General features: G+C 44.4%; 50 non-coding genes across 50 annotated transcripts; all 50 read right to left on the bottom strand.

Moving 5' to 3' along the window:
- Nucleotides 1-216: 216 nt before the first annotated feature.
- LOC119206032 (5S ribosomal RNA) lies at nt 217-335 on the bottom strand. Its single transcript, XR_005117832.1, has one exon. It is a non-coding gene; the product is annotated as a 5S ribosomal RNA (ribosomal RNA).
- A 339-nt stretch (nt 336-674) lies between these two features.
- LOC119206031 (5S ribosomal RNA) lies at nt 675-793 on the bottom strand. Its single transcript, XR_005117831.2, has one exon. It is a non-coding gene; the product is annotated as a 5S ribosomal RNA (ribosomal RNA).
- Nucleotides 794-1,188: 395 nt separating this feature from the next.
- Nucleotides 1,189-1,307, bottom strand: LOC119206030 (5S ribosomal RNA). Its single transcript, XR_005117830.1, has one exon. It is a non-coding gene; the product is annotated as a 5S ribosomal RNA (ribosomal RNA).
- Nucleotides 1,308-1,646: 339 nt separating this feature from the next.
- LOC119206029 (5S ribosomal RNA) lies at nt 1,647-1,765 on the bottom strand. Its single transcript, XR_005117829.1, has one exon. It is a non-coding gene; the product is annotated as a 5S ribosomal RNA (ribosomal RNA).
- A 395-nt stretch (nt 1,766-2,160) lies between these two features.
- On the bottom strand, nt 2,161-2,279 carry LOC119206028 (5S ribosomal RNA). The gene has a single exon (XR_005117828.1). It is a non-coding gene; the product is annotated as a 5S ribosomal RNA (ribosomal RNA).
- A 339-nt stretch (nt 2,280-2,618) lies between these two features.
- On the bottom strand, nt 2,619-2,737 carry LOC119206027 (5S ribosomal RNA). The gene has a single exon (XR_005117827.1). It is a non-coding gene; the product is annotated as a 5S ribosomal RNA (ribosomal RNA).
- A 395-nt stretch (nt 2,738-3,132) lies between these two features.
- LOC119206026 (5S ribosomal RNA) lies at nt 3,133-3,251 on the bottom strand. Its single transcript, XR_005117826.1, has one exon. It is a non-coding gene; the product is annotated as a 5S ribosomal RNA (ribosomal RNA).
- A 339-nt stretch (nt 3,252-3,590) lies between these two features.
- LOC119206038 (5S ribosomal RNA) lies at nt 3,591-3,709 on the bottom strand. Its single transcript, XR_009949505.1, has one exon. It is a non-coding gene; the product is annotated as a 5S ribosomal RNA (ribosomal RNA).
- Nucleotides 3,710-4,104: 395 nt separating this feature from the next.
- LOC134117947 (5S ribosomal RNA) lies at nt 4,105-4,223 on the bottom strand. Its single transcript, XR_009949503.1, has one exon. It is a non-coding gene; the product is annotated as a 5S ribosomal RNA (ribosomal RNA).
- Nucleotides 4,224-4,562: 339 nt separating this feature from the next.
- On the bottom strand, nt 4,563-4,681 carry LOC134117946 (5S ribosomal RNA). Its single transcript, XR_009949502.1, has one exon. It is a non-coding gene; the product is annotated as a 5S ribosomal RNA (ribosomal RNA).
- A 396-nt stretch (nt 4,682-5,077) lies between these two features.
- Nucleotides 5,078-5,196, bottom strand: LOC134117945 (5S ribosomal RNA). The gene has a single exon (XR_009949501.1). It is a non-coding gene; the product is annotated as a 5S ribosomal RNA (ribosomal RNA).
- A 339-nt stretch (nt 5,197-5,535) lies between these two features.
- Nucleotides 5,536-5,654, bottom strand: LOC134117944 (5S ribosomal RNA). Its single transcript, XR_009949500.1, has one exon. It is a non-coding gene; the product is annotated as a 5S ribosomal RNA (ribosomal RNA).
- A 395-nt stretch (nt 5,655-6,049) lies between these two features.
- LOC134117943 (5S ribosomal RNA) lies at nt 6,050-6,168 on the bottom strand. The gene has a single exon (XR_009949499.1). It is a non-coding gene; the product is annotated as a 5S ribosomal RNA (ribosomal RNA).
- A 339-nt stretch (nt 6,169-6,507) lies between these two features.
- LOC134117942 (5S ribosomal RNA) lies at nt 6,508-6,626 on the bottom strand. Its single transcript, XR_009949498.1, has one exon. It is a non-coding gene; the product is annotated as a 5S ribosomal RNA (ribosomal RNA).
- Nucleotides 6,627-6,970: 344 nt separating this feature from the next.
- Nucleotides 6,971-7,089, bottom strand: LOC134117941 (5S ribosomal RNA). The gene has a single exon (XR_009949497.1). It is a non-coding gene; the product is annotated as a 5S ribosomal RNA (ribosomal RNA).
- Nucleotides 7,090-7,428: 339 nt separating this feature from the next.
- On the bottom strand, nt 7,429-7,547 carry LOC134117940 (5S ribosomal RNA). Its single transcript, XR_009949496.1, has one exon. It is a non-coding gene; the product is annotated as a 5S ribosomal RNA (ribosomal RNA).
- Nucleotides 7,548-7,886: 339 nt separating this feature from the next.
- On the bottom strand, nt 7,887-8,005 carry LOC134117939 (5S ribosomal RNA). The gene has a single exon (XR_009949495.1). It is a non-coding gene; the product is annotated as a 5S ribosomal RNA (ribosomal RNA).
- A 395-nt stretch (nt 8,006-8,400) lies between these two features.
- On the bottom strand, nt 8,401-8,519 carry LOC134117938 (5S ribosomal RNA). Its single transcript, XR_009949494.1, has one exon. It is a non-coding gene; the product is annotated as a 5S ribosomal RNA (ribosomal RNA).
- A 339-nt stretch (nt 8,520-8,858) lies between these two features.
- On the bottom strand, nt 8,859-8,977 carry LOC134117936 (5S ribosomal RNA). Its single transcript, XR_009949492.1, has one exon. It is a non-coding gene; the product is annotated as a 5S ribosomal RNA (ribosomal RNA).
- A 344-nt stretch (nt 8,978-9,321) lies between these two features.
- LOC134117935 (5S ribosomal RNA) lies at nt 9,322-9,440 on the bottom strand. Its single transcript, XR_009949491.1, has one exon. It is a non-coding gene; the product is annotated as a 5S ribosomal RNA (ribosomal RNA).
- Nucleotides 9,441-9,779: 339 nt separating this feature from the next.
- Nucleotides 9,780-9,898, bottom strand: LOC134117934 (5S ribosomal RNA). The gene has a single exon (XR_009949490.1). It is a non-coding gene; the product is annotated as a 5S ribosomal RNA (ribosomal RNA).
- A 395-nt stretch (nt 9,899-10,293) lies between these two features.
- On the bottom strand, nt 10,294-10,412 carry LOC134117933 (5S ribosomal RNA). Its single transcript, XR_009949489.1, has one exon. It is a non-coding gene; the product is annotated as a 5S ribosomal RNA (ribosomal RNA).
- A 339-nt stretch (nt 10,413-10,751) lies between these two features.
- On the bottom strand, nt 10,752-10,870 carry LOC134118813 (5S ribosomal RNA). The gene has a single exon (XR_009950374.1). It is a non-coding gene; the product is annotated as a 5S ribosomal RNA (ribosomal RNA).
- A 344-nt stretch (nt 10,871-11,214) lies between these two features.
- LOC134117932 (5S ribosomal RNA) lies at nt 11,215-11,333 on the bottom strand. The gene has a single exon (XR_009949488.1). It is a non-coding gene; the product is annotated as a 5S ribosomal RNA (ribosomal RNA).
- Nucleotides 11,334-11,672: 339 nt separating this feature from the next.
- Nucleotides 11,673-11,791, bottom strand: LOC134118652 (5S ribosomal RNA). The gene has a single exon (XR_009950212.1). It is a non-coding gene; the product is annotated as a 5S ribosomal RNA (ribosomal RNA).
- Nucleotides 11,792-12,135: 344 nt separating this feature from the next.
- Nucleotides 12,136-12,254, bottom strand: LOC134117931 (5S ribosomal RNA). Its single transcript, XR_009949487.1, has one exon. It is a non-coding gene; the product is annotated as a 5S ribosomal RNA (ribosomal RNA).
- Nucleotides 12,255-12,593: 339 nt separating this feature from the next.
- On the bottom strand, nt 12,594-12,712 carry LOC134117930 (5S ribosomal RNA). The gene has a single exon (XR_009949486.1). It is a non-coding gene; the product is annotated as a 5S ribosomal RNA (ribosomal RNA).
- Nucleotides 12,713-13,107: 395 nt separating this feature from the next.
- On the bottom strand, nt 13,108-13,226 carry LOC134117929 (5S ribosomal RNA). Its single transcript, XR_009949485.1, has one exon. It is a non-coding gene; the product is annotated as a 5S ribosomal RNA (ribosomal RNA).
- A 339-nt stretch (nt 13,227-13,565) lies between these two features.
- Nucleotides 13,566-13,684, bottom strand: LOC134118812 (5S ribosomal RNA). Its single transcript, XR_009950373.1, has one exon. It is a non-coding gene; the product is annotated as a 5S ribosomal RNA (ribosomal RNA).
- Nucleotides 13,685-14,028: 344 nt separating this feature from the next.
- On the bottom strand, nt 14,029-14,147 carry LOC134117928 (5S ribosomal RNA). The gene has a single exon (XR_009949484.1). It is a non-coding gene; the product is annotated as a 5S ribosomal RNA (ribosomal RNA).
- Nucleotides 14,148-14,486: 339 nt separating this feature from the next.
- Nucleotides 14,487-14,605, bottom strand: LOC134117927 (5S ribosomal RNA). Its single transcript, XR_009949483.1, has one exon. It is a non-coding gene; the product is annotated as a 5S ribosomal RNA (ribosomal RNA).
- Nucleotides 14,606-15,000: 395 nt separating this feature from the next.
- LOC134117925 (5S ribosomal RNA) lies at nt 15,001-15,119 on the bottom strand. Its single transcript, XR_009949481.1, has one exon. It is a non-coding gene; the product is annotated as a 5S ribosomal RNA (ribosomal RNA).
- A 339-nt stretch (nt 15,120-15,458) lies between these two features.
- Nucleotides 15,459-15,577, bottom strand: LOC134118811 (5S ribosomal RNA). Its single transcript, XR_009950372.1, has one exon. It is a non-coding gene; the product is annotated as a 5S ribosomal RNA (ribosomal RNA).
- A 395-nt stretch (nt 15,578-15,972) lies between these two features.
- LOC134117924 (5S ribosomal RNA) lies at nt 15,973-16,091 on the bottom strand. The gene has a single exon (XR_009949480.1). It is a non-coding gene; the product is annotated as a 5S ribosomal RNA (ribosomal RNA).
- A 339-nt stretch (nt 16,092-16,430) lies between these two features.
- LOC134118988 (5S ribosomal RNA) lies at nt 16,431-16,549 on the bottom strand. The gene has a single exon (XR_009950549.1). It is a non-coding gene; the product is annotated as a 5S ribosomal RNA (ribosomal RNA).
- Nucleotides 16,550-16,893: 344 nt separating this feature from the next.
- On the bottom strand, nt 16,894-17,012 carry LOC134118987 (5S ribosomal RNA). Its single transcript, XR_009950548.1, has one exon. It is a non-coding gene; the product is annotated as a 5S ribosomal RNA (ribosomal RNA).
- Nucleotides 17,013-17,356: 344 nt separating this feature from the next.
- LOC134117923 (5S ribosomal RNA) lies at nt 17,357-17,475 on the bottom strand. The gene has a single exon (XR_009949479.1). It is a non-coding gene; the product is annotated as a 5S ribosomal RNA (ribosomal RNA).
- A 395-nt stretch (nt 17,476-17,870) lies between these two features.
- On the bottom strand, nt 17,871-17,989 carry LOC134117922 (5S ribosomal RNA). Its single transcript, XR_009949478.1, has one exon. It is a non-coding gene; the product is annotated as a 5S ribosomal RNA (ribosomal RNA).
- A 339-nt stretch (nt 17,990-18,328) lies between these two features.
- Nucleotides 18,329-18,447, bottom strand: LOC134117921 (5S ribosomal RNA). The gene has a single exon (XR_009949477.1). It is a non-coding gene; the product is annotated as a 5S ribosomal RNA (ribosomal RNA).
- A 344-nt stretch (nt 18,448-18,791) lies between these two features.
- LOC134117919 (5S ribosomal RNA) lies at nt 18,792-18,910 on the bottom strand. The gene has a single exon (XR_009949475.1). It is a non-coding gene; the product is annotated as a 5S ribosomal RNA (ribosomal RNA).
- A 344-nt stretch (nt 18,911-19,254) lies between these two features.
- Nucleotides 19,255-19,373, bottom strand: LOC134117918 (5S ribosomal RNA). Its single transcript, XR_009949474.1, has one exon. It is a non-coding gene; the product is annotated as a 5S ribosomal RNA (ribosomal RNA).
- A 396-nt stretch (nt 19,374-19,769) lies between these two features.
- LOC134117917 (5S ribosomal RNA) lies at nt 19,770-19,888 on the bottom strand. Its single transcript, XR_009949473.1, has one exon. It is a non-coding gene; the product is annotated as a 5S ribosomal RNA (ribosomal RNA).
- A 339-nt stretch (nt 19,889-20,227) lies between these two features.
- LOC134117916 (5S ribosomal RNA) lies at nt 20,228-20,346 on the bottom strand. The gene has a single exon (XR_009949472.1). It is a non-coding gene; the product is annotated as a 5S ribosomal RNA (ribosomal RNA).
- A 395-nt stretch (nt 20,347-20,741) lies between these two features.
- LOC134117915 (5S ribosomal RNA) lies at nt 20,742-20,860 on the bottom strand. Its single transcript, XR_009949471.1, has one exon. It is a non-coding gene; the product is annotated as a 5S ribosomal RNA (ribosomal RNA).
- A 339-nt stretch (nt 20,861-21,199) lies between these two features.
- LOC134117913 (5S ribosomal RNA) lies at nt 21,200-21,318 on the bottom strand. Its single transcript, XR_009949469.1, has one exon. It is a non-coding gene; the product is annotated as a 5S ribosomal RNA (ribosomal RNA).
- A 344-nt stretch (nt 21,319-21,662) lies between these two features.
- Nucleotides 21,663-21,781, bottom strand: LOC134117912 (5S ribosomal RNA). The gene has a single exon (XR_009949468.1). It is a non-coding gene; the product is annotated as a 5S ribosomal RNA (ribosomal RNA).
- A 344-nt stretch (nt 21,782-22,125) lies between these two features.
- LOC134117911 (5S ribosomal RNA) lies at nt 22,126-22,244 on the bottom strand. Its single transcript, XR_009949467.1, has one exon. It is a non-coding gene; the product is annotated as a 5S ribosomal RNA (ribosomal RNA).
- A 396-nt stretch (nt 22,245-22,640) lies between these two features.
- On the bottom strand, nt 22,641-22,759 carry LOC134119085 (5S ribosomal RNA). The gene has a single exon (XR_009950646.1). It is a non-coding gene; the product is annotated as a 5S ribosomal RNA (ribosomal RNA).
- A 339-nt stretch (nt 22,760-23,098) lies between these two features.
- On the bottom strand, nt 23,099-23,217 carry LOC134117910 (5S ribosomal RNA). The gene has a single exon (XR_009949466.1). It is a non-coding gene; the product is annotated as a 5S ribosomal RNA (ribosomal RNA).
- A 396-nt stretch (nt 23,218-23,613) lies between these two features.
- LOC134117909 (5S ribosomal RNA) lies at nt 23,614-23,732 on the bottom strand. Its single transcript, XR_009949465.1, has one exon. It is a non-coding gene; the product is annotated as a 5S ribosomal RNA (ribosomal RNA).
- Between the last annotated feature and the right edge of the window lie 289 nt (nt 23,733-24,021).

The following is a 24,021-nucleotide window of genomic DNA, read 5'->3' as shown; positions in this document are numbered from 1 at the left end:
AATTACAAACAATAGTATGCCAATCGTAAATGTTGATCAACACTAATTTAGCAATCATGAAACGGAATCATTTTGGATAATATTGTCTAATTTCCTTTCATATCCAACGTTAAAACAACACTAAACATGCATCTCTTCAACAATGTGATGTTCTTTTTTTAATTTGTAGGTGTACAATCTACGGCGCTGGGCGGCTTTCAGAGAGAGAAGTGAAAAAGCTTACGGCACCTGGGATTCCCAGGCGGTCTTCCATCCAGGTACTAACCAGGCCCTGCTCTGCTTAGCTTCCGAGATCAGACGAGATCGGGCGGAACCAGAGAGGTATGGCCGTAAGCTGCTTTTCATCTTTTTCCTAATCCTTTATAATGCGTCAATGAATTATGACACGCCTGCCGTTGGCATCTTTGTGTGGGTTAAATAAGGGTATGCAAAGAAGGCTGTGACATCCCATGCCGAAAATTGGATGGACTAGAGAAGACCCGCCCAGGAGTCCCAGCCAATCGGTGAATGGCCATTGCAGTCCCCGCCACCTCAAATGGCCTGACGATGGTATGGACGTAAGCCACCTTTCATCTTCTTCCTATTGCATCTGTTCTACAATGTGAATTTTTTTTTACAATTGTGTAGGTGTACAATCTACGGCGCTGGGCGGCTTTCAGAGAGAGAAGTGAAAAAGCTTACGGCACCTGGGATTCCCAGGCGGTCTTCCATGCAGGTACTAACCAGGCCCTGCTCTGCTTAGCTTCCGAGATCAGACGAGATCGGGCGGAACCAGAGAGGTATGGCCGTAAGCTGCTTTTCATCTTTTTCCTAATCCTTTAAAACGTGTCAAAGATAATCAGAAGTTTCTTTTTCTAAAATTGAAGCAGTTCTTAGCATTGGCAAGAGAGGTTCCTAAAGCCTGAAGGTAACTTTACTTTTCTTCACTGGCAATTCTAACATGTTGGGTTAGCACCTGTATTTCAACGGCTAAATTACAAACAATAGTATGCCAATCGTAAATGTTGATCAACACTAATTTAGCAATCATGAAACGGAATCATTTTGGATAATATTGTCTAATTTCCTTTCATATCCAACGTTAAAACAACACTAAACATGCATCTCTTCAACAATGTGATGTTCTTTTTGTAATTTGTAGGTGTACAATCTGCGGCGCTCGGCGGCTTTCGGAGAGAGAAGTGAAAAAGCTTACGGCACCTGGGATTCCCAGGCGGTCTTCCATCCAGGTACTAACCAGGCCCTGCTCTGCTTAGCTTCCGAGATCAGACGAGATCGGGCGGAACCAGAGAGGTATGGCCGTAAGCTGCTTTTCATCTTTTTCCTAATCCTTTATAATGCGTCAATGAATTATGACACGCCTGCCGTTGGCATCTTTGTGTGGGTTAAATAAGGGTATGCAAAGAAGGCTGTGACATCCCATGCCGAAAATTGGATGGACTAGAGAAGACCCGCCCAGGAGTCCCAGCCAATCGGTGAATGGCCATTGCAGTCCCCGCCACCTCAAATGGCCTGACGATGGTATGGACGTAAGCCACCTTTCATCTTCTTCCTATTGCATCTCTTCTACAATGTGAATTTTTTTTTACAATTGTGTAGGTGTACAATCTACGGCGCTGGGCGGCTTTCAGAGAGAGAAGTGAAAAAGCTTACGGCACCTGGGATTCCCAGGCGGTCTTCCATCCAGGTACTAACCAGGCCCTGCTCTGCTTAGCTTCCGAGATCAGACGAGATCGGGCGGAACCAGAGAGGTATGGCCGTAAGCTGCTTTTCATCTTTTTCCTAATCCTTTAAAACGTGTCAAAGATAATCAGAAGTTTCTTTTTCTAAAATTGAAGCAGTTCTTAGCATTGGCAAGAGAGGTTCCTAAAGCCTGAAGGTAACTTTACTTTTCTTCACTGGCAATTCTAACATGTTGGGTTAGCACCTGTATTTCAACGGCTAAATTACAAACAATAGTATGCCAATCGTAAATGTTGATCAACACTAATTTAGCAATCATGAAACGGAATCATTTTGGATAATATTGTCTAATTTCCTTTCATATCCAACGTTAAAACAACACTAAACATGCATCTCTTCAACAATGTGATGTTCTTTTTGTAATTTGTAGGTGTACAATCTGCGGCGCTCGGCGGCTTTCGGAGAGAGAAGTGAAAAAGCTTACGGCACCTGGGATTCCCAGGCGGTCTTCCATCCAGGTACTAACCAGGCCCTGCTCTGCTTAGCTTCCGAGATCAGACGAGATCGGGCGGAACCAGAGAGGTATGGCCGTAAGCTGCTTTTCATCTTTTTCCTAATCCTTTATAATGCGTCAATGAATTATGACACGCCTGCCGTTGGCATCTTTGTGTGGGTTAAATAAGGGTATGCAAAGAAGGCTGTGACATCCCATGCCGAAAATTGGATGGACTAGAGAAGACCCGCCCAGGAGTCCCAGCCAATCGGTGAATGGCCATTGCAGTCCCCGCCACCTCAAATGGCCTGACGATGGTATGGACGTAAGCCACCTTTCATCTTCTTCCTATTGCATCTCTTCTACAATGTGAATTTTTTTTTACAATTGTGTAGGTGTACAATCTACGGCGCTGGGCGGCTTTCAGAGAGAGAAGTGAAAAAGCTTACGGCACCTGGGATTCCCAGGCGGTCTTCCATCCAGGTACTAACCAGGCCCTGCTCTGCTTAGCTTCCGAGATCAGACGAGATCGGGCGGAACCAGAGAGGTATGGCCGTAAGCTGCTTTTCATCTTTTTCCTAATCCTTTAAAACGTGTCAAAGATAATCAGAAGTTTCTTTTTCTAAAATTGAAGCAGTTCTTAGCATTGGCAAGAGAGGTTCCTAAAGCCTGAAGGTAACTTTACTTTTCTTCACTGGCAATTCTAACATGTTGGGTTAGCACCTGTATTTCAACGGCTAAATTACAAACAATAGTATGCCAATCGTAAATGTTGATCAACACTAATTTAGCAATCATGAAACGGAATCATTTTGGATAATATTGTCTAATTTCCTTTCATATCCAACGTTAAAACAACACTAAACATGCATCTCTTCAACAATGTGATGTTCTTTTTGTAATTTGTAGGTGTACAATCTGCGGCGCTCGGCGGCTTTCGGAGAGAGAAGTGAAAAAGCTTACGGCACCTGGGATTCCCAGGCGGTCTTCCATCCAGGTACTAACCAGGCCCTGCTCTGCTTAGCTTCCGAGATCAGACGAGATCGGGCGGAACCAGAGAGGTATGGCCGTAAGCTGCTTTTCATCTTTTTCCTAATCCTTTATAATGCGTCAATGAATTATGACACGCCTGCCGTTGGCATCTTTGTGTGGGTTAAATAAGGGTATGCAAAGAAGGCTGTGACATCCCATGCCGAAAATTGGATGGACTAGAGAAGACCCGCCCAGGAGTCCCAGCCAATCGGTGAATGGCCATTGCAGTCCCCGCCACCTCAAATGGCCTGACGATGGTATGGACGTAAGCCACCTTTCATCTTCTTCCTATTGCATCTCTTCTACAATGTGAATTTTTTTTTACAATTGTGTAGGTGTACAATCTACGGCGCTGGGCGGCTTTCAGAGAGAGAAGTGAAAAAGCTTACGGCACCTGGGATTCCCAGGCGGTCTTCCATCCAGGTACTAACCAGGCCCTGCTCTGCTTAGCTTCCGAGATCAGACGAGATCGGGCGGAACCAGAGAGGTATGGCCGTAAGCTGCTTTTCATCTTTTTCCTAATCCTTTAAAACGTGTCAAAGATAATCAGAAGTTTCTTTTTCTAAAATTGAAGCAGTTCTTAGCATTGGCAAGAGAGGTTCCTAAAGCCTGAAGGTAACTTTACTTTTCTTCACTGGCAATTCTAACATGTTGGGTTAGCACCTGTATTTCAACGGCTAAATTACAAACAATAGTATGCCAATCGTAAATGTTGATCAACACTAATTTAGCAATCATGAAACGGAATCATTTTGGATAATATTGTCTAATTTCCTTTCATATCCAACGTTAAAACAACACTAAACATGCATCTCTTCAACAATGTGATGTTCTTTTTGTAATTTGTAGGTGTACAATCTGCGGCGCTCGGCGGCTTTCGGAGAGAGAAGTGAAAAAGCTTACGGCACCTGGGATTCCCAGGCGGTCTTCCATCCAGGTACTAACCAGGCCCTGCTCTGCTTAGCTTCCGAGATCAGACGAGATCGGGCGGAACCAGAGAGGTATGGCCGTAAGCTGCTTTTCATCTTTTTCCTAATCCTTTATAATGCGTCAATGAATTATGACACGCCTGCCGTTGGCATCTTTGTGTGGGTTAAATAAGGGTATGCAAAGAAGGCTGTGACATCCCATGCCGAAAATTGGATGGACTAGAGAAGACCCGCCCAGGAGTCCCAGCCAATCGGTGAATGGCCATTGCAGTCCCCGCCACCTCAAATGGCCTGACGATGGTATGGACGTAAGCCACCTTTCATCTTCTTCCTATTGCATCTCTTCTACAATGTGAATTTTTTTTTACAATTGTGTAGGTGTACAATCTACGGCGCTGGGCGGCTTTCAGAGAGAGAAGTGAAAAAGCTTACGGCACCTGGGATTCCCAGGCGGTCTTCCATCCAGGTACTAACCAGGCCCTGCTCTGCTTAGCTTCCGAGATCAGACGAGATCGGGCGGAACCAGAGAGGTATGGCCGTAAGCTGCTTTTCATCTTTTTCCTAATCCTTTAAAACGTGTCAAAGATAATCAGAAGTTTCTTTTTCTAAAATTGAAGCAGTTCTTAGCATTGGCAAGAGAGGTTCCTAAAGCCTGAAGGTAACTTTACTTTTCTTCACTGGCAATTCTAACATGTTGGGTTAGCACCTGTATTTCAACGGCTAAATTACAAACAATAGTATGCCAATCGTAAATGTTGATCAACACTAATTTAGCAATCAATGAAACGGAATCATTTTGGATAATATTGTCTAATTTCCTTTCATATCCAACGTTAAAACAACACTAAACATGCATCTCTTCAACAATGTGATGTTCTTTTTGTAATTTGTAGGTGTACAATCTGCGGCGCTCGGCGGCTTTCGGAGAGAGAAGTGAAAAAGCTTACGGCACCTGGGATTCCCAGGCGGTCTTCCATCCAGGTACTAACCAGGCCCTGCTCTGCTTAGCTTCCGAGATCAGACGAGATCGGGCGGAACCAGAGAGGTATGGCCGTAAGCTGCTTTTCATCTTTTTCCTAATCCTTTATAATGCGTCAATGAATTATGACACGCCTGCCGTTGGCATCTTTGTGTGGGTTAAATAAGGGTATGCAAAGAAGGCTGTGACATCCCATGCCGAAAATTGGATGGACTAGAGAAGACCCGCCCAGGAGTCCCAGCCAATCGGTGAATGGCCATTGCAGTCCCCGCCACCTCAAATGGCCTGACGATGGTATGGACGTAAGCCACCTTTCATCTTCTTCCTATTGCATCTCTTCTACAATGTGAATTTTTTTTTACAATTGTGTAGGTGTACAATCTACGGCGCTGGGCGGCTTTCAGAGAGAGAAGTGAAAAAGCTTACGGCACCTGGGATTCCCAGGCGGTCTTCCATCCAGGTACTAACCAGGCCCTGCTCTGCTTAGCTTCCGAGATCAGACGAGATCGGGCGGAACCAGAGAGGTATGGCCGTAAGCTGCTTTTCATCTTTTTCCTAATCCTTTAAAACGTGTCAAAGATAATCAGAAGTTTCTTTTTCTAAAATTGAAGCAGTTCTTAGCATTGGCAAGAGAGGTTCCTAAAGCCTGAAGGTAACTTTACTTTTCTTCACTGGCAATTCTAACATGTTGGGTTAGCACCTGTATTTCAACGGCTAAATTACAAACAATAGTATGCCAATCGTAAATGTTGATCAACACTAATTTAGCAATCATGAAACGGAATCATTTTGGATAATATTGTCTAATTTCCTTTCATATCCAACGTTAAAACAACACTAAACATGCATCTCTTCAACAATGTGATGTTCTTTTTGTAATTTGTAGGTGTACAATCTGCGGCGCTCGGCGGCTTTCGGAGAGAGAAGTGAAAAAGCTTACGGCACCTGGGATTCCCAGGCGGTCTTCCATCCAGGTACTAACCAGGCCCTGCTCTGCTTAGCTTCCGAGATCAGACGAGATCGGGCGGAACCAGAGAGGTATGGCCGTAAGCTGCTTTTCATCTTTTTCCTAATCCTTTATAATGCGTCAATGAATTATGACACGCCTGCCGTTGGCATCTTTGTGTGGGTTAAATAAGGGTATGCAAAGAAGGCTGTGACATCCCATGCCGAAAATTGGATGGACTAGAGAAGACCCGCCCAGGAGTCCCAGCCAATCGGTGAATGGCCATTGCAGTCCCCGCCACCTCAAATGGCCTGACGATGGTATGGACGTAAGCCACCTTTCATCTTCTTCCTATTGCATCTCTTCTACAATGTGAATTTTTTTTTACAATTGTGTAGGTGTACAATCTACGGCGCTGGGCGGCTTTCAGAGAGAGAAGTGAAAAAGCTTACGGCACCTGGGATTCCCAGGCGGTCTTCCATCCAGGTACTAACCAGGCCCTGCTCTGCTTAGCTTCCGAGATCAGACGAGATCGGGCGGAACCAGAGAGGTATGGCCGTAAGCTGCTTTTCATCTTTTTCCTAATCCTTTAAAACGTGTCAAAGATAATCAGAAGTTTCTTTTTCTAAAATTGAAGCAGTTCTTAGCATTGGCAAGAGAGGTTCCTAAAGCCTGAAGGTAACTTTACTTTTCTTCACTGGCAATTCTAACATGTTGGGTTAGCACCTGTATTTCAACGGCTAAATTACAAACAATAGTATGCCAATCGTAAATGTTGATCAACACTAATTTAGCAATCATGAAACGGAATCATTTTGGATAATATTGTCTAATTTCCTTTCATATCCAACTTTAAAACAGGTGTACAATCTACGGCGCTGGGCGGCTTTCGGAGAGAGAAGTGAAAAAGCTTACGGCACCTGGGATTCCCAGGCGGTCTTCCATCCAGGTACTAACCAGGCCCTGCTCTGCTTAGCTTCCGAGATCAGACGAGATCGGGCGGAACCAGAGAGGTATGGCCGTAAGCTGCTTTTCATCTTTTTCCTAATCCTTTATAATGCGTCAATGAATTATGACACGCCTGCCGTTGGCATCTTTGTGTGGGTTAAATAAGGGTATGCAAAGAAGGCTGTGACATCCCATGCCGAAAATTGGATGGACTAGAGAAGACCCGCCCAGGAGTCCCAGCCAATCGGTGAATGGCCATTGCAGTCCCCGCCACCTCAAATGGCCTGACGATGGTATGGACGTAAGCCACCTTTCATCTTCTTCCTATTGCATCTCTTCTACAATGTGAAATTTTTTTTACAATTGTGTAGGTGTACAATCTACGGCGCTGGGCGGCTTTCAGAGAGAGAAGTGAAAAAGCTTACGGCACCTGGGATTCCCAGGCGGTCTTCCATCCAGGTACTAACCAGGCCCTGCTCTGCTTAGCTTCCGAGATCAGACGAGATCGGGCGGAACCAGAGAGGTATGGCCGTAAGCTGCTTTTCATCTTTTTCCTAATCCTTTATAATGCGTCAATGAATTATGACACGCCTGCCGTTGGCATCTTTGTGTGGGTTAAATAAGGGTATGCAAAGAAGGCTGTGACATCCCATGCCGAAAATTGGATGGACTAGAGAAGACCCGCCCAGGAGTCCCAGCCAATCGGTGAATGGCCATTGCAGTCCCCGCCACCTCAAATGGCCTGACGATGGTATGGACGTAAGCCACCTTTCATCTTCTTCCTATTGCATCTCTTCTACAATGTGAATTTTTTTTTACAATTGTGTAGGTGTACAATCTACGGCGCTGGGCGGCTTTCAGAGAGAGAAGTGAAAAAGCTTACGGCACCTGGGATTCCCAGGCGGTCTTCCATCCAGGTACTAACCAGGCCCTGCTCTGCTTAGCTTCCGAGATCAGACGAGATCGGGCGGAACCAGAGAGGTATGGCCGTAAGCTGCTTTTCATCTTTTTCCTAATCCTTTAAAACGTGTCAAAGATAATCAGAAGTTTCTTTTTCTAAAATTGAAGCAGTTCTTAGCATTGGCAAGAGAGGTTCCTAAAGCCTGAAGGTAACTTTACTTTTCTTCACTGGCAATTCTAACATGTTGGGTTAGCACCTGTATTTCAACGGCTAAATTACAAACAATAGTATGCCAATCGTAAATGTTGATCAACACTAATTTAGCAATCATGAAACGGAATCATTTTGGATAATATTGTCTAATTTCCTTTCATATCCAACGTTAAAACAACACTAAACATGCATCTCTTCAACAATGTGATGTTCTTTTTGTAATTTGTAGGTGTACAATCTGCGGCGCTCGGCGGCTTTCGGAGAGAGAAGTGAAAAAGCTTACGGCACCTGGGATTCCCAGGCGGTCTTCCATCCAGGTACTAACCAGGCCCTGCTCTGCTTAGCTTCCGAGATCAGACGAGATCGGGCGGAACCAGAGAGGTATGGCCGTAAGCTGCTTTTCATCTTTTTCCTAATCCTTTATAATGCGTCAATGAATTATGACACGCCTGCCGTTGGCATCTTTGTGTGGGTTAAATAAGGGTATGCAAAGAAGGCTGTGACATCCCATGCCGAAAATTGGATGGACTAGAGAAGACCCGCCCAGGAGTCCCAGCCAATCGGTGAATGGCCATTGCAGTCCCCGCCACCTCAAATGGCCTGACGATGGTATGGACGTAAGCCACCTTTCATCTTCTTCCTATTGCATCTCTTCTACAATGTGAATTTTTTTTTACAATTGTGTAGGTGTACAATCTACGGCGCTGGGCGGCTTTCAGAGAGAGAAGTGAAAAAGCTTACGGCACCTGGGATTCCCAGGCGGTCTTCCATCCAGGTACTAACCAGGCCCTGCTCTGCTTAGCTTCCGAGATCAGACGAGATCGGGCGGAACCAGAGAGGTATGGCCGTAAGCTGCTTTTCATCTTTTTCCTAATCCTTTAAAACGTGTCAAAGATAATCAGAAGTTTCTTTTTCTAAAATTGAAGCAGTTCTTAGCATTGGCAAGAGAGGTTCCTAAAGCCTGAAGGTAACTTTACTTTTCTTCACTGGCAATTCTAACATGTTGGGTTAGCACCTGTATTTCAACGGCTAAATTACAAACAATAGTATGCCAATCGTAAATGTTGATCAACACTAATTTAGCAATCATGAAACGGAATCATTTTGGATAATATTGTCTAATTTCCTTTCATATCCAACTTTAAAACAGGTGTACAATCTACGGCGCTGGGCGGCTTTCGGAGAGAGAAGTGAAAAAGCTTACGGCACCTGGGATTCCCAGGCGGTCTTCCATCCAGGTACTAACCAGGCCCTGCTCTGCTTAGCTTCCGAGATCAGACGAGATCGGGCGGAACCAGAGAGGTATGGCCGTAAGCTGCTTTTCATCTTTTTCCTAATCCTTTATAATGCGTCAATGAATTATGACACGCCTGCCGTTGGCATCTTTGTGTGGGTTAAATAAGGGTATGCAAAGAAGGCTGTGACATCCCATGCCGAAAATTGGATGGACTAGAGAAGACCCGCCCAGGAGTCCCAGCCAATCGGTGAATGGCCATTGCAGTCCCCGCCACCTCAAATGGCCTGACGATGGTATGGACGTAAGCCACCTTTCATCTTCTTCCTATTGCATCTCTTCTACAATGTGAAATTTTTTTTACAATTGTGTAGGTGTACAATCTACGGCGCTGGGCGGCTTTCAGAGAGAGAAGTGAAAAAGCTTACGGCACCTGGGATTCCCAGGCGGTCTTCCATCCAGGTACTAACCAGGCCCTGCTCTGCTTAGCTTCCGAGATCAGACGAGATCGGGCGGAACCAGAGAGGTATGGCCGTAAGCTGCTTTTCATCTTTTTCCTAATCCTTTAAAACGTGTCAAAGATAATCAGAAGTTTCTTTTTCTAAAATTGAAGCAGTTCTTAGCATTGGCAAGAGAGGTTCCTAAAGCCTGAAGGTAACTTTACTTTTCTTCACTGGCAATTCTAACATGTTGGGTTAGCACCTGTATTTCAACGGCTAAATTACAAACAATAGTATGCCAATCGTAAATGTTGATCAACACTAATTTAGCAATCATGAAACGGAATCATTTTGGATAATATTGTCTAATTTCCTTTCATATCCAACGTTAAAACAACACTAAACATGCATCTCTTCAACAATGTGATGTTCTTTTTGTAATTTGTAGGTGTACAATCTGCGGCGCTCGGCGGCTTTCGGAGAGAGAAGTGAAAAAGCTTACGGCACCTGGGATTCCCAGGCGGTCTTCCATCCAGGTACTAACCAGGCCCTGCTCTGCTTAGCTTCCGAGATCAGACGAGATCGGGCGGAACCAGAGAGGTATGGCCGTAAGCTGCTTTTCATCTTTTTCCTAATCCTTTATAATGCGTCAATGAATTATGACACGCCTGCCGTTGGCATCTTTGTGTGGGTTAAATAAGGGTATGCAAAGAAGGCTGTGACATCCCATGCCGAAAATTGGATGGACTAGAGAAGACCCGCCCAGGAGTCCCAGCCAATCGGTGAATGGCCATTGCAGTCCCCGCCACCTCAAATGGCCTGACGATGGTATGGACGTAAGCCACCTTTCATCTTCTTCCTATTGCATCTCTTCTACAATGTGAATTTTTTTTTACAATTGTGTAGGTGTACAATCTACGGCGCTGGGCGGCTTTCAGAGAGAGAAGTGAAAAAGCTTACGGCACCTGGGATTCCCAGGCGATCTTCCATCCAGGTACTAACCAGGCCCTGCTCTGCTTAGCTTCCGAGATCAGACGAGATCGGGCGGAACCAGAGAGGTATGGCCGTAAGCTGCTTTTCATCTTTTTCCTAATCCTTTAAAACGTGTCAAAGATAATCAGAAGTTTCTTTTTCTAAAATTGAAGCAGTTCTTAGCATTGGCAAGAGAGGTTCCTAAAGCCTGAAGGTAACTTTACTTTTCTTCACTGGCAATTCTAACATGTTGGGTTAGCACCTGTATTTCAACGGCTAAATTACAAACAATAGTATGCCAATCGTAAATGTTGATCAACACTAATTTAGCAATCATGAAACGGAATCATTTTGGATAATATTGTCTAATTTCCTTTCATATCCAACTTTAAAACAGGTGTACAATCTACGGCGCTGGGCGGCTTTCGGAGAGAGAAGTGAAAAAGCTTACGGCACCTGGGATTCCCAGGCGGTCTTCCATCCAGGTACTAACCAGGCCCTGCTCTGCTTAGCTTCCGAGATCAGACGAGATCGGGCGGAACCAGAGAGGTATGGCCGTAAGCTGCTTTTCATCTTTTTCCTAATCCTTTATAATGCGTCAATGAATTATGACACGCCTGCCGTTGGCATCTTTGTGTGGGTTAAATAAGGGTATGCAAAGAAGGCTGTGACATCCCATGCCGAAAATTGGATGGACTAGAGAAGACCCGCCCAGGAGTCCCAGCCAATCGGTGAATGGCCATTGCAGTCCCCGCCACCTCAAATGGCCTGACGATGGTATGGACGTAAGCCACCTTTCATCTTCTTCCTATTGCATCTCTTCTACAATGTGAAATTTTTTTTACAATTGTGTAGGTGTACAATCTACGGCGCTGGGCGGCTTTCAGAGAGAGAAGTGAAAAAGCTTACGGCACCTGGGATTCCCAGGCGGTCTTCCATTCAGGTACTAACCAGGCCCTGCTCTGCTTAGCTTCCGAGATCAGACGAGATCGGGCGGAACCAGAGAGGTATGGCCGTAAGCTGCTTTTCATCTTTTTCCTAATCCTTTAAAACGTGTCAAAGATAATCAGAAGTTTCTTTTTCTAAAATTGAAGCAGTTCTTAGCATTGGCAAGAGAGGTTCCTAAAGCCTGAAGGTAACTTTACTTTTCTTCACTGGCAATTCTAACATGTTGGGTTAGCACCTGTATTTCAACGGCTAAATTACAAACAATAGTATGCCAATCGTAAATGTTGATCAACACTAATTTAGCAATCATGAAACGGAATCATTTTGGATAATATTGTCTAATTTCCTTTCATATCCAACTTTAAAACAGGTGTACAATCTACGGCGCTGGGCGGCTTTCGGAGAGAGAAGTGAAAAAGCTTACGGCACCTGGGATTCCCAGGCGGTCTTCCATCCAGGTACTAACCAGGCCCTGCTCTGCTTAGCTTCCGAGATCAGACGAGATCGGGCGGAACCAGAGAGGTATGGCCGTAAGCTGCTTTTCATCTTTTTCCTAATCCTTTATAATGCGTCAATGAATTATGACACGCCTGCCGTTGGCATCTTTGTGTGGGTTAAATAAGGGTATGCAAAGAAGGCTGTGACATCCCATGCCGAAAATTGGATGGACTAGAGAAGACCCGCCCAGGAGTCCCAGCCAATCGGTGAATGGCCATTGCAGTCCCCGCCACCTCAAATGGCCTGACGATGGTATGGACGTAAGCCACCTTTCATCTTCTTCCTATTGCATCTCTTCTACAATGTGAAATTTTTTTTACAATTGTGTAGGTGTACAATCTACGGCGCTGGGCGGCTTTCAGAGAGAGAAGTGAAAAAGCTTACGGCACCTGGGATTCCCAGGCGGTCTTCCATCCAGGTACTAACCAGGCCCTGCTCTGCTTAGCTTCCGAGATCAGACGAGATCGGGCGGAACCAGAGAGGTATGGCCGTAAGCTGCTTTTCATCTTTTTCCTAATCCTTTAAAACGTGTCAAAGATAATCAGAAGTTTCTTTTTCTAAAATTGAAGCAGTTCTTAGCATTGGCAAGAGAGGTTCCTAAAGCCTGAAGGTAACTTTACTTTTCTTCACTGGCAATTCTAACATGTTGGGTTAGCACCTGTATTTCAACGGCTAAATTACAAACAATAGTATGCCAATCGTAAATGTTGATCAACACTAATTTAGCAATCATGAAACGGAATCATTTTGGATAATATTGTCTAATTTCCTTTCATATCCAACGTTAAAACAACACTAAACATGCATCTCTTCAACAATGTGATGTTCTTTTTGTAATTTGTAGGTGTACAATCTGCGGCGCTCGGCGGCTTTCGGAGAGAGAAGTGAAAAAGCTTACGGCACCTGGGATTCCCAGGCGGTCTTCCATCCAGGTACTAACCAGGCCCTGCTCTGCTTAGCTTCCGAGATCAGACGAGATCGGGCGGAACCAGAGAGGTATGGCCGTAAGCTGCTTTTCATCTTTTTCCTAATCCTTTATAATGCGTCAATGAATTATGACACGCCTGCCGTTGGCATCTTTGTGTGGGTTAAATAAGGGTATGCAAAGAAGGCTGTGACATCCCATGCCGAAAATTGGATGGACTAGAGAAGACCCGCCCAGGAGTCCCAGCCAATCGGTGAATGGCCATTGCAGTCCCCGCCACCTCAAATGGCCTGACGATGGTATGGACGTAAGCCACCTTTCATCTTCTTCCTATTGCATCTCTTCTACAATGTGAATTTTTTTTTACAATTGTGTAGGTGTACAATCTACGGCGCTGGGCGGCTTTCAGAGAGAGAAGTGAAAAAGCTTACGGCACCTGGGATTCCCAGGCGATCTTCCATCCAGGTACTAACCAGGCCCTGCTCTGCTTAGCTTCCGAGATCAGACGAGATCGGGCGGAACCAGAGAGGTATGGCCGTAAGCTGCTTTTCATCTTTTTCCTAATCCTTTAAAACGTGTCAAAGATAATCAGAAGTTTCTTTTTCTAAAATTGAAGCAGTTCTTAGCATTGGCAAGAGAGGTTCCTAAAGCCTGAAGGTAACTTTACTTTTCTTCACTGGCAATTCTAACATGTTGGGTTAGCACCTGTATTTCAACGGCTAAATTACAAACAATAGTATGCCAATCGTAAATGTTGATCAACACTAATTTAGCAATCATGAAACGGAATCATTTTGGATAATATTGTCTAATTTCCTTTCATATCCAACTTTAAAACAGGTGTACAATCTACGGCGCTGGGCGGCTTTCGGAGAGAGAAGTGAAAAAGCTTACGGCACCTGGGATTCCCAGGCGGTCTTCCATCCAGGTACTAACCAGGCCCTGCTCTGCTTAGCTTCCGAGATCAGACGAGATCGGGCGGAACCAGAGAGGTATGGCCGTAAGCTGCTTTTCATCTTTTTCCTAATCCTTTATAATGCGTCAATGAATTATGACACGCCTGCCGTTGGCATCTTTGTGTGGGTTAAATAAGGGTATGCAAAGAAGGCTGTGACATCCCATGCCGAAAATTGGATGGACTAGAGAAGACCCGCCCAGGAGTCCCAGCCAATCGGTGAATGGCCATTGCAGTCCCCGCCACCTCAAATGGCCTGACGATGGTATGGACGTAAGCCACCTTTCATCTTCTTCCTATTGCATCTCTTCTACAATGTGAAATTTTTTTTACAATTGTGTAGGTGTACAATCTACGGCGCTGGGCGGCTTTCAGAGAGAGAAGTGAAAAAGCTTACGGCACCTGGGATTCCCAGGCGGTCTTCCATCCAGGTACTAACCAGGCCCTGCTCTGCTTAGCTTCCGAGATCAGACGAGATCGGGCGGAACCAGAGAGGTATGGCCGTAAGCTGCTTTTCATCTTTTTCCTAATCCTTTAAAACGTGTCAAAGATAATCAGAAGTTTCTTTTTCTAAAATTGAAGCAGTTCTTAGCATTGGCAAGAGAGGTTCCTAAAGCCTGAAGGTAACTTTACTTTTCTTCACTGGCAATTCTAACATGTTGGGTTAGCACCTGTATTTCAACGGCTAAATTACAAACAATAGTATGCCAATCGTAAATGTTGATCAACACTAATTTAGCAATCATGAAACGGAATCATTTTGGATAATATTGTCTAATTTCCTTTCATATCCAACGTTAAAACAACACTAAACATGCATCTCTTCAACAATGTGATGTTCTTTTTGTAATTTGTAGGTGTACAATCTGCGGCGCTCGGCGGCTTTCGGAGAGAGAAGTGAAAAAGCTTACGGCACCTGGGATTCCCAGGCGGTCTTCCATCCAGGTACTAACCAGGCCCTGCTCTGCTTAGCTTCCGAGATCAGACGAGATCGGGCGGAACCAGAGAGGTATGGCCGTAAGCTGCTTTTCATCTTTTTCCTAATCCTTTATAATGCGTCAATGAATTATGACACGCCTGCCGTTGGCATCTTTGTGTGGGTTAAATAAGGGTATGCAAAGAAGGCTGTGACATCCCATGCCGAAAATTGGATGGACTAGAGAAGACCCGCCCAGGAGTCCCAGCCAATCGGTGAATGGCCATTGCAGTCCCCGCCACCTCAAATGGCCTGACGATGGTATGGACGTAAGCCACCTTTCATCTTCTTCCTATTGCATCTCTTCTACAATGTGAATTTTTTTTTACAATTGTGTAGGTGTACAATCTACGGCGCTGGGCGGCTTTCAGAGAGAGAAGTGAAAAAGCTTACGGCACCTGGGATTCCCAGGCGATCTTCCATCCAGGTACTAACCAGGCCCTGCTCTGCTTAGCTTCCGAGATCAGACGAGATCGGGCGGAACCAGAGAGGTATGGCCGTAAGCTGCTTTTCATCTTTTTCCTAATCCTTTAAAACGTGTCAAAGATAATCAGAAGTTTCTTTTTCTAAAATTGAAGCAGTTCTTAGCATTGGCAAGAGAGGTTCCTAAAGCCTGAAGGTAACTTTACTTTTCTTCACTGGCAATTCTAACATGTTGGGTTAGCACCTGTATTTCAACGGCTAAATTACAAACAATAGTATGCCAATCGTAAATGTTGATCAACACTAATTTAGCAATCATGAAACGGAATCATTTTGGATAATATTGTCTAATTTCCTTTCATATCCAACGTTAAAACAACACTAAACATGCATCTCTTCAACAATGTGATGTTCTTTTTGTAATTTGTAGGTGTACAATCTGCGGCGCTCGGCGGCTTTCGGAGAGAGAAGTGAAAAAGCTTACGGCACCTGGGATTCCCAGGCGGTCTTCCATCCAGGTACTAACCAGGCCCTGCTCTGCTTAGCTTCCGAGATCAGACGAGATCGGGCGGAACCAGAGAGGTATGGCCGTAAGCTGCTTTTCATCTTTTTCCTAATCCTTTATAATGCGTCAATGAATTATGACACGCCTGCCGTTGGCATCTTTGTGTGGGTTAAATAAGGGTATGCAAAGAAGGCTGTGACATCCCATGCCGAAAATTGGATGGACTAGAGAAGACCCGCCCAGGAGTCCCAGCCAATCGGTGAATGGCCATTGCAGTCCCCGCCACCTCAAATGGCCTGACGATGGTATGGACGTAAGCCACCTTTCATCTTCTTCCTATTGCATCTGTTCTACAATGTGAATTTTTTTTTACAATTGTGTAGGTGTACAATCTACGGCGCTGGGCGGCTTTCAGAGAGAGAAGTGAAAAAGCTTACGGCACCTGGGATTCCCAGGCGGTCTTCCATCCAGGTACTAACCAGGCCCTGCTCTGCTTAGCTTCCGAGATCAGACGAGATCGGGCGGAACCAGAGAGGTATGGCTGTAAGCTGCTTTTCATCTTTTTCCTAATCCTTTAAAACGTGTCAAAGATAATCAGAAGTTTCTTTTTCTAAAATTGAAGCAGTTCTTAGCATTGGCAAGAGAGGTTCCTAAAGCCTGAAGGTAACTTTACTTTTCTTCACTGGCAATTCTAACATGTTGGGTTAGCACCTGTATTTCAACGGCTAAATTACAAACAATAGTATGCCAATCGTAAATGTTGATCAACACTAATTTAGCAATCATGAAACGGAATCATTTTGGATAATATTGTCTAATTTCCTTTCATATCCAACTTTAAAACAGGTGTACAATCTACGGCGCTGGGCGGCTTTCGGAGAGAGAAGTGAAAAAGCTTACGGCACCTGGGATTCCCAGGCGGTCTTCCATCCAGGTACTAACCAGGCCCTGCTCTGCTTAGCTTCCGAGATCAGACGAGATCGGGCGGAACCAGAGAGGTATGGCTGTAAGCTGCTTTTCATCTTTTTCCTAATCCTTTAAAACGTGTCAAAGATAATCAGAAGTTTCTTTTTCTAAAATTGAAGCAGTTCTTAGCATTGGCAAGAGAGGTTCCTAAAGCCTGAAGGTAACTTTACTTTTCTTCACTGGCAATTCTAACATGTTGGGTTAGCACCTGTATTTCAACGGCTAAATTACAAACAATAGTATGCCAATCGTAAATGTTGATCAACACTAATTTAGCAATCATGAAACGGAATCATTTTGGATAATATTGTCTAATTTCCTTTCATATCCAACTTTAAAACAGGTGTACAATCTACGGCGCTGGGCGGCTTTCGGAGAGAGAAGTGAAAAAGCTTACGGCACCTGGGATTCCCAGGCGGTCTTCCATCCAGGTACTAACCAGGCCCTGCTCTGCTTAGCTTCCGAGATCAGACGAGATCGGGCGGAACCAGAGAGGTATGGCCGTAAGCTGCTTTTCATCTTTTTCCTAATCCTTTAAAACGTGTCAAAGATAATCAGAAGTTTCTTTTTCTAAAATTGAAGCAGTTCTTAGCATTGGCAAGAGAGGTTCCTAAAGCCTGAAGGTAACTTTACTTTTCTTCACTGGCAATTCTAACATGTTGGGTTAGCACCTGTATTTCAACGGCTAAATTACAAACAATAGTATGCCAATCGTAAATGTTGATCAACACTAATTTAGCAATCATGAAACGGAATCATTTTGGATAATATTGTCTAATTTCCTTTCATATCCAACGTTAAAACAACACTAAACATGCATCTCTTCAACAATGTGATGTTCTTTTTGTAATTTGTAGGTGTACAATCTGCGGCGCTCGGCGGCTTTCGGAGAGAGAAGTGAAAAAGCTTACGGCACCTGGGATTCCCAGGCGGTCTTCCATCCAGGTACTAACCAGGCCCTGCTCTGCTTAGCTTCCGAGATCAGACGAGATCGGGCGGAACCAGAGAGGTATGGCCGTAAGCTGCTTTTCATCTTTTTCCTAATCCTTTATAATGCGTCAATGAATTATGACACGCCTGCCGTTGGCATCTTTGTGTGGGTTAAATAAGGGTATGCAAAGAAGGCTGTGACATCCCATGCCGAAAATTGGATGGACTAGAGAAGACCCGCCCAGGAGTCCCAGCCAATCGGTGAATGGCCATTGCAGTCCCCGCCACCTCAAATGGCCTGACGATGGTATGGACGTAAGCCACCTTTCATCTTCTTCCTATTGCATCTGTTCTACAATGTGAATTTTTTTTTACAATTGTGTAGGTGTACAATCTACGGCGCTGGGCGGCTTTCAGAGAGAGAAGTGAAAAAGCTTACGGCACCTGGGATTCCCAGGCGGTCTTCCATCCAGGTACTAACCAGGCCCTGCTCTGCTTAGCTTCCGAGATCAGACGAGATCGGGCGGAACCAGAGAGGTATGGCCGTAAGCTGCTTTTCATCTTTTTCCTAATCCTTTAAAACGTGTCAAAGATAATCAGAAGTTTCTTTTTCTAAAATTGAAGCAGTTCTTAGCATTGGCAAGAGAGGTTCCTAAAGCCTGAAGGTAACTTTACTTTTCTTCACTGGCAATTCTAACATGTTGGGTTAGCACCTGTATTTCAACGGCTAAATTACAAACAATAGTATGCCAATCGTAAATGTTGATCAACACTAATTTAGCAATCATGAAACGGAATCATTTTGGATAATATTGTCTAATTTCCTTTCATATCCAACTTTAAAACAGGTGTACAATCTACGGCGCTGGGCGGCTTTCGGAGAGAGAAGTGAAAAAGCTTACGGCACCTGGGATTCCCAGGCGGTCTTCCATCCAGGTACTAACCAGGCCCTGCTCTGCTTAGCTTCCGAGATCAGACGAGATCGGGCGGAACCAGAGAGGTATGGCCGTAAGCTGCTTTTCATCTTTTTCCTAATCCTTTAAAACGTGTCAAAGATAATCAGAAGTTTCTTTTTCTAAAATTGAAGCAGTTCTTAGCATTGGCAAGAGAGGTTCCTAAAGCCTGAAGGTAACTTTACTTTTCTTCACTGGCAATTCTAACATGTTGGGTTAGCACCTGTATTTCAACGGCTAAATTACAAACAATAGTATGCCAATCGTAAATGTTGATCAACACTAATTTAGCAATCATGAAACGGAATCATTTTGGATAATATTGTCTAATTTCCTTTCATATCCAACTTTAAAACAGGTGTACAATCTACGGCGCTGGGCGGCTTTCGGAGAGAGAAGTGAAAAAGCTTACGGCACCTGGGATTCCCAGGCGGTCTTCCATCCAGGTACTAACCAGGCCCTGCTCTGCTTAGCTTCCGAGATCAGACGAGATCGGGCGGAACCAGAGAGGTATGGCCGTAAGCTGCTTTTTACCTTTTTCCTAATCCTTTAAAACGTGTCAAAGATAATCAGAAGAGTTTCTTTTTCTAAAATTGAAGCAGTTCTTAGGATTGGCAAGAGAGGTTCCTAAAACCTGAAGGTAACTTTACTTTTCTTCACTGGCAATTCTAACATGTTGGGTTAGCACCTGTATTTCAACGGCTAAATTACAAACAAAAGTATGCCAATTGTTAAATGTTGATCAACACTAATTTAGCAACCATGAAACGGAATCATTTTTGATTATATTGTCTAAGTTCCTTATATATCCAACGTTAAAACAACACTAAACATGCATCTCTTCGACAATGTGATATACTTTTTGTAATTTGTAGGTGTACAATCTGCGGCGCTCGGCGGCTTCCAGAGAGAAGTGAAAAAGCTTACGGCACCTGGGATTCCCAGGCGGTCTTCCATCCAGGTACTAACCAGGCCCTGCTCTGCTTAGCTTCCGAGATCAGACGAGATCGGGCGGAACCAGAGAGGTATGGCCGTAAGCTGCTCTTTATCTTTTTCCTAATCCTTTATAATGCGTCAAAAAATTATGTCACGCCTGCCGTTGGCATCTTTGTGTGGGTTAAATAAGGGTATGCAAAGAAGGCTGTGACATCCTATGCCGAAAATTGGATGGACTAGAGAAGACCCGCCCAGGAGTCCCAGCCAATCGGTGGATGGCCATTGCAGTCCCCGCCACCTCAAATGGCCTGACGATGGTATGGACGTAAGCCACCTTTCATCTTCTTCCTATTGCATCTCTTCTACAATGTGAAATGCTTTTTACAATTGTGTAGGTGTACAATCTGCGGCGCTGGGCGGCTTTCGGAGAGAGAAGTGAAAAAGCTTACGGCACCTGGGATTCCCAGGCGGTCTTCCATCCAGGTACTAACCAGGCCCTGCTCTGCTTAGCTTCCGAGATCAGACGAGATCGGGCGGAACCAGAGAGGTATGGCCGTAAGCTGCTTTTCATCTTTTTCCTAATCCTTTAAAACGTGTCAAAGATAATCAGAAGTTTCTTTTTCTAAAATTGAAGCAGTTCTTAGCATTGGCAAGAGAGGTTCCTAAAGCCTGAAGGTAACTTTACTTTTCTTCACTGGCAATTCTAACATGTTGGGTTAGCACCTGTATTTCAACGGCTAAATTACAAACAATAGTATGCCAATCGTAAATGTTGATCAACACTAATTTAGCAATCATGAAACGGAATCATTTTGGATAATATTGTCTAATTTCCTTTCATATCCAACGTTAAAACAACACTAAACATGCATCTCTTCAACAATGTGATGTTCTTTTTGTAATTTGTAGGTGTACAATCTGCGGCGCTCGGCGGCTTTCGGAGAGAGAAGTGAAAAAGCTTACGGCACCTGGGATTCCCAGGCGGTCTTCCATCCAGGTACTAACCAGGCCCTGCTCTGCTTAGCTTCCGAGATCAGACGAGATCGGGCGGAACCAGAGAGGTATGGCCGTAAGCTGCTTTTCATCTTTTTCCTAATCCTTTATAATGCGTCAATGAATTATGACACGCCTGCCGTTGGCATCTTTGTGTGGGTTAAATAAGGGTATGCAAAGAAGGCTGTGACATCCCATGCCGAAAATTGGATGGACTAGAGAAGACCCGCCCAGGAGTCCCAGCCAATCGGTGAATGGCCATTGCAGTCCCCGCCACCTCAAATGGCCTGACGATGGTATGGACGTAAGCCACCTTTCATCTTCTTCCTATTGCATCTGTTCTACAATGTGAATTTTTTTTTACAATTGTGTAGGTGTACAATCTACGGCGCTGGGCGGCTTTCAGAGAGAGAAGTGAAAAAGCTTACGGCACCTGGGATTCCCAGGCGGTCTTCCATCCAGGTACTAACCAGGCCCTGCTCTGCTTAGCTTCCGAGATCAGACGAGATCGGGCGGAACCAGAGAGGTATGGCCGTAAGCTGCTTTTCATCTTTTTCCTAATCCTTTAAAACGTGTCAAAGATAATCAGAAGTTTCTTTTTCTAAAATTGAAGCAGTTCTTAGCATTGGCAAGAGAGGTTCCTAAAGCCTGAAGGTAACTTTACTTTTCTTCACTGGCAATTCTAACATGTTGGGTTAGCACCTGTATTTCAACGGCTAAATTACAAACAATAGTATGCCAATCGTAAATGTTGATCAACACTAATTTAGCAATCATGAAACGGAATCATTTTGGATAATATTGTCTAATTTCCTTTCATATCCAACTTTAAAACAGGTGTACAATCTACGGCGCTGGGCGGCTTTCGGAGAGAGAAGTGAAAAAGCTTACGGCACCTGGGATTCCCAGGCGGTCTTCCATCCAGGTACTAACCAGGCCCTGCTCTGCTTAGCTTCCGAGATCAGACGAGATCGGGCGGAACCAGAGAGGTATGGCCGTAAGCTGCTTTTCATCTTTTTCCTAATCCTTTAAAACGTGTCAAAGATAATCAGAAGTTTCTTTTTCTAAAATTGAAGCAGTTCTTAGCATTGGCAAGAGAGGTTCCTAAAGCCTGAAGGTAACTTTACTTTTCTTCACTGGCAATTCTAACATGTTGGGTTAGCACCTGTATTTCAACGGCTAAATTACAAACAATAGTATGCCAATCGTAAATGTTGATCAACACTAATTTAGCAATCATGAAACGGAATCATTTTGGATAATATTGTCTAATTTCCTTTCATATCCAACTTTAAAACAGGTGTACAATCTACGGCGCTGGGCGGCTTTCGGAGAGAGAAGTGAAAAAGCTTACGGCACCTGGGATTCCCAGGCGGTCTTCCATCCAGGTACTAACCAGGCCCTGCTCTGCTTAGCTTCCGAGATCAGACGAGATCGGGCGGAACCAGAGAGGTATGGCCGTAAGCTGCTTTTTACCTTTTTCCTAATCCTTTAAAACGTGTCAAAGATAATCAGAAGAGTTTCTTTTTCTAAAATTGAAGCAGTTCTTAGGATTGGCAAGAGAGGTTCCTAAAACCTGAAGGTAACTTTACTTTTCTTCACTGGCAATTCTAACATGTTGGGTTAGCACCTGTATTTCAACGGCTAAATTACAAACAAAAGTATGCCAATTGTTAAATGTTGATCAACACTAATTTAGCAACCATGAAACGGAATCATTTTTGATTATATTGTCTAAGTTCCTTATATATCCAACGTTAAAACAACACTAAACATGCATCTCTTCGACAATGTGATATACTTTTTGTAATTTGTAGGTGTACAATCTGCGGCGCTCGGCGGCTTCCAGAGAGAAGTGAAAAAGCTTACGGCACCTGGGATTCCCAGGCGGTCTTCCATCCAGGTACTAACCAGGCCCTGCTCTGCTTAGCTTCCGAGATCAGACGAGATTGGGCGGAACCAGAGAGGTATGGCCGTAAGCTGCTCTTTATCTTTTTCCTAATCCTTTATAATGCGTCAAAAAATTATGTCACGCCTGCCGTTGGCATCTTTGTGTGGGTTAAATAAGGGTATGCAAAGAAGGCTGTGACATCCTATGCCGAAAATTGGATGGACTAGAGAAGACCCGCCCAGGAGTCCCAGCCAATCGGTGGATGGCCATTGCAGTCCCCGCCACCTCAAATGGCCTGACGATGGTACGGACGTAAGCCACCTTTCATCTTCTTCCTATTGCATCTCTTCTACAATGTGAAATGCTTTTTACAATTGTGTAGGTGTACAATCTGCGGCGCTGGGCGGCTTTCGGAGAGAGAAGTGAAAAAGCTTACGGCACCTGGGATTCCCAGGCGGTCTTCCATCCAGGTACTAACCAGGCCCTGCTCTGCTTAGCTTCCGAGATCAGACGAGATCGGGCGGAACCAGAGAGGTATGGCCGTAAGCTGCTTTTTATCTTTTTCCTAATCCTTTAAAACGTGTCAAAGATAATCAGAAGAGTTTGTTTTTCTAAAATTGAAGCAGTTCTTAGGATTGGCAAGAGAGGTTCCTAAAACCTGAAGGTAACTTTACTTTTCTTCACTGGCAATTCTAACATGTTGGGTTAGCACCTGTATTTGAACGGCTAAATTACAAACAAAAGTATGCCAATTGTTAAATGTTGATCAACACTAATTTAGCAACCATGAAACGGAATCATTTTTGATGATATTGTCTAAGTTCCTTATATATCCAACGTTAAAACAACACTAAACATGCATCTCTTTGACAATGTGATATACTTTTTGTAATTTGTAGGTGTACAATCTGCGGCGCTCGGCGGCTTCCAGAGAGAAGTGAAAAAGCTTACGGCACCTGGGATTCCCAGGCGGTCTTCCATCCAGGTACTAACCAGGCCCTGCTCTGCTTAGCTTCCGAGATCAGACGAGATCGGGCGGAACCAGAGAGGTATGGCCGTAAGCTGCTCTTTATCTTTTTCCTAATCCTTTATAATGCGTCAAAAAATTATGTCACGCCTGCCGTTGGCATCTTTGTGTGGGTTAAATAAGGGTATGCAAAGAAGGCTGTGACATCCTATGCCGAAAATTGGATGGACTAGAGAAGACCCGCCCAGGAGTCCCAGCCAATCGGTGGATGGCCATTGCAGTCCCCGCCACCTCAAATGGCCTGACGATGGTATGGACGTAAGCCACCTTTCATCTTCTTCCTATTGCATCTCTTCTACAATGTGAAATGCTTTTTACAATTGTG

The sequence above is a fragment of the Pungitius pungitius genome, unplaced genomic scaffold (genome assembly GCF_949316345.1).
Source record: "Pungitius pungitius unplaced genomic scaffold, fPunPun2.1 scaffold_24, whole genome shotgun sequence".
NCBI lineage: Eukaryota > Metazoa > Chordata > Actinopteri > Perciformes > Gasterosteidae > Pungitius > Pungitius pungitius.
The sequence above is the reverse complement of the archived record's forward strand: the minus strand, read 5'-3'. Positions and strand labels throughout refer to the sequence as shown.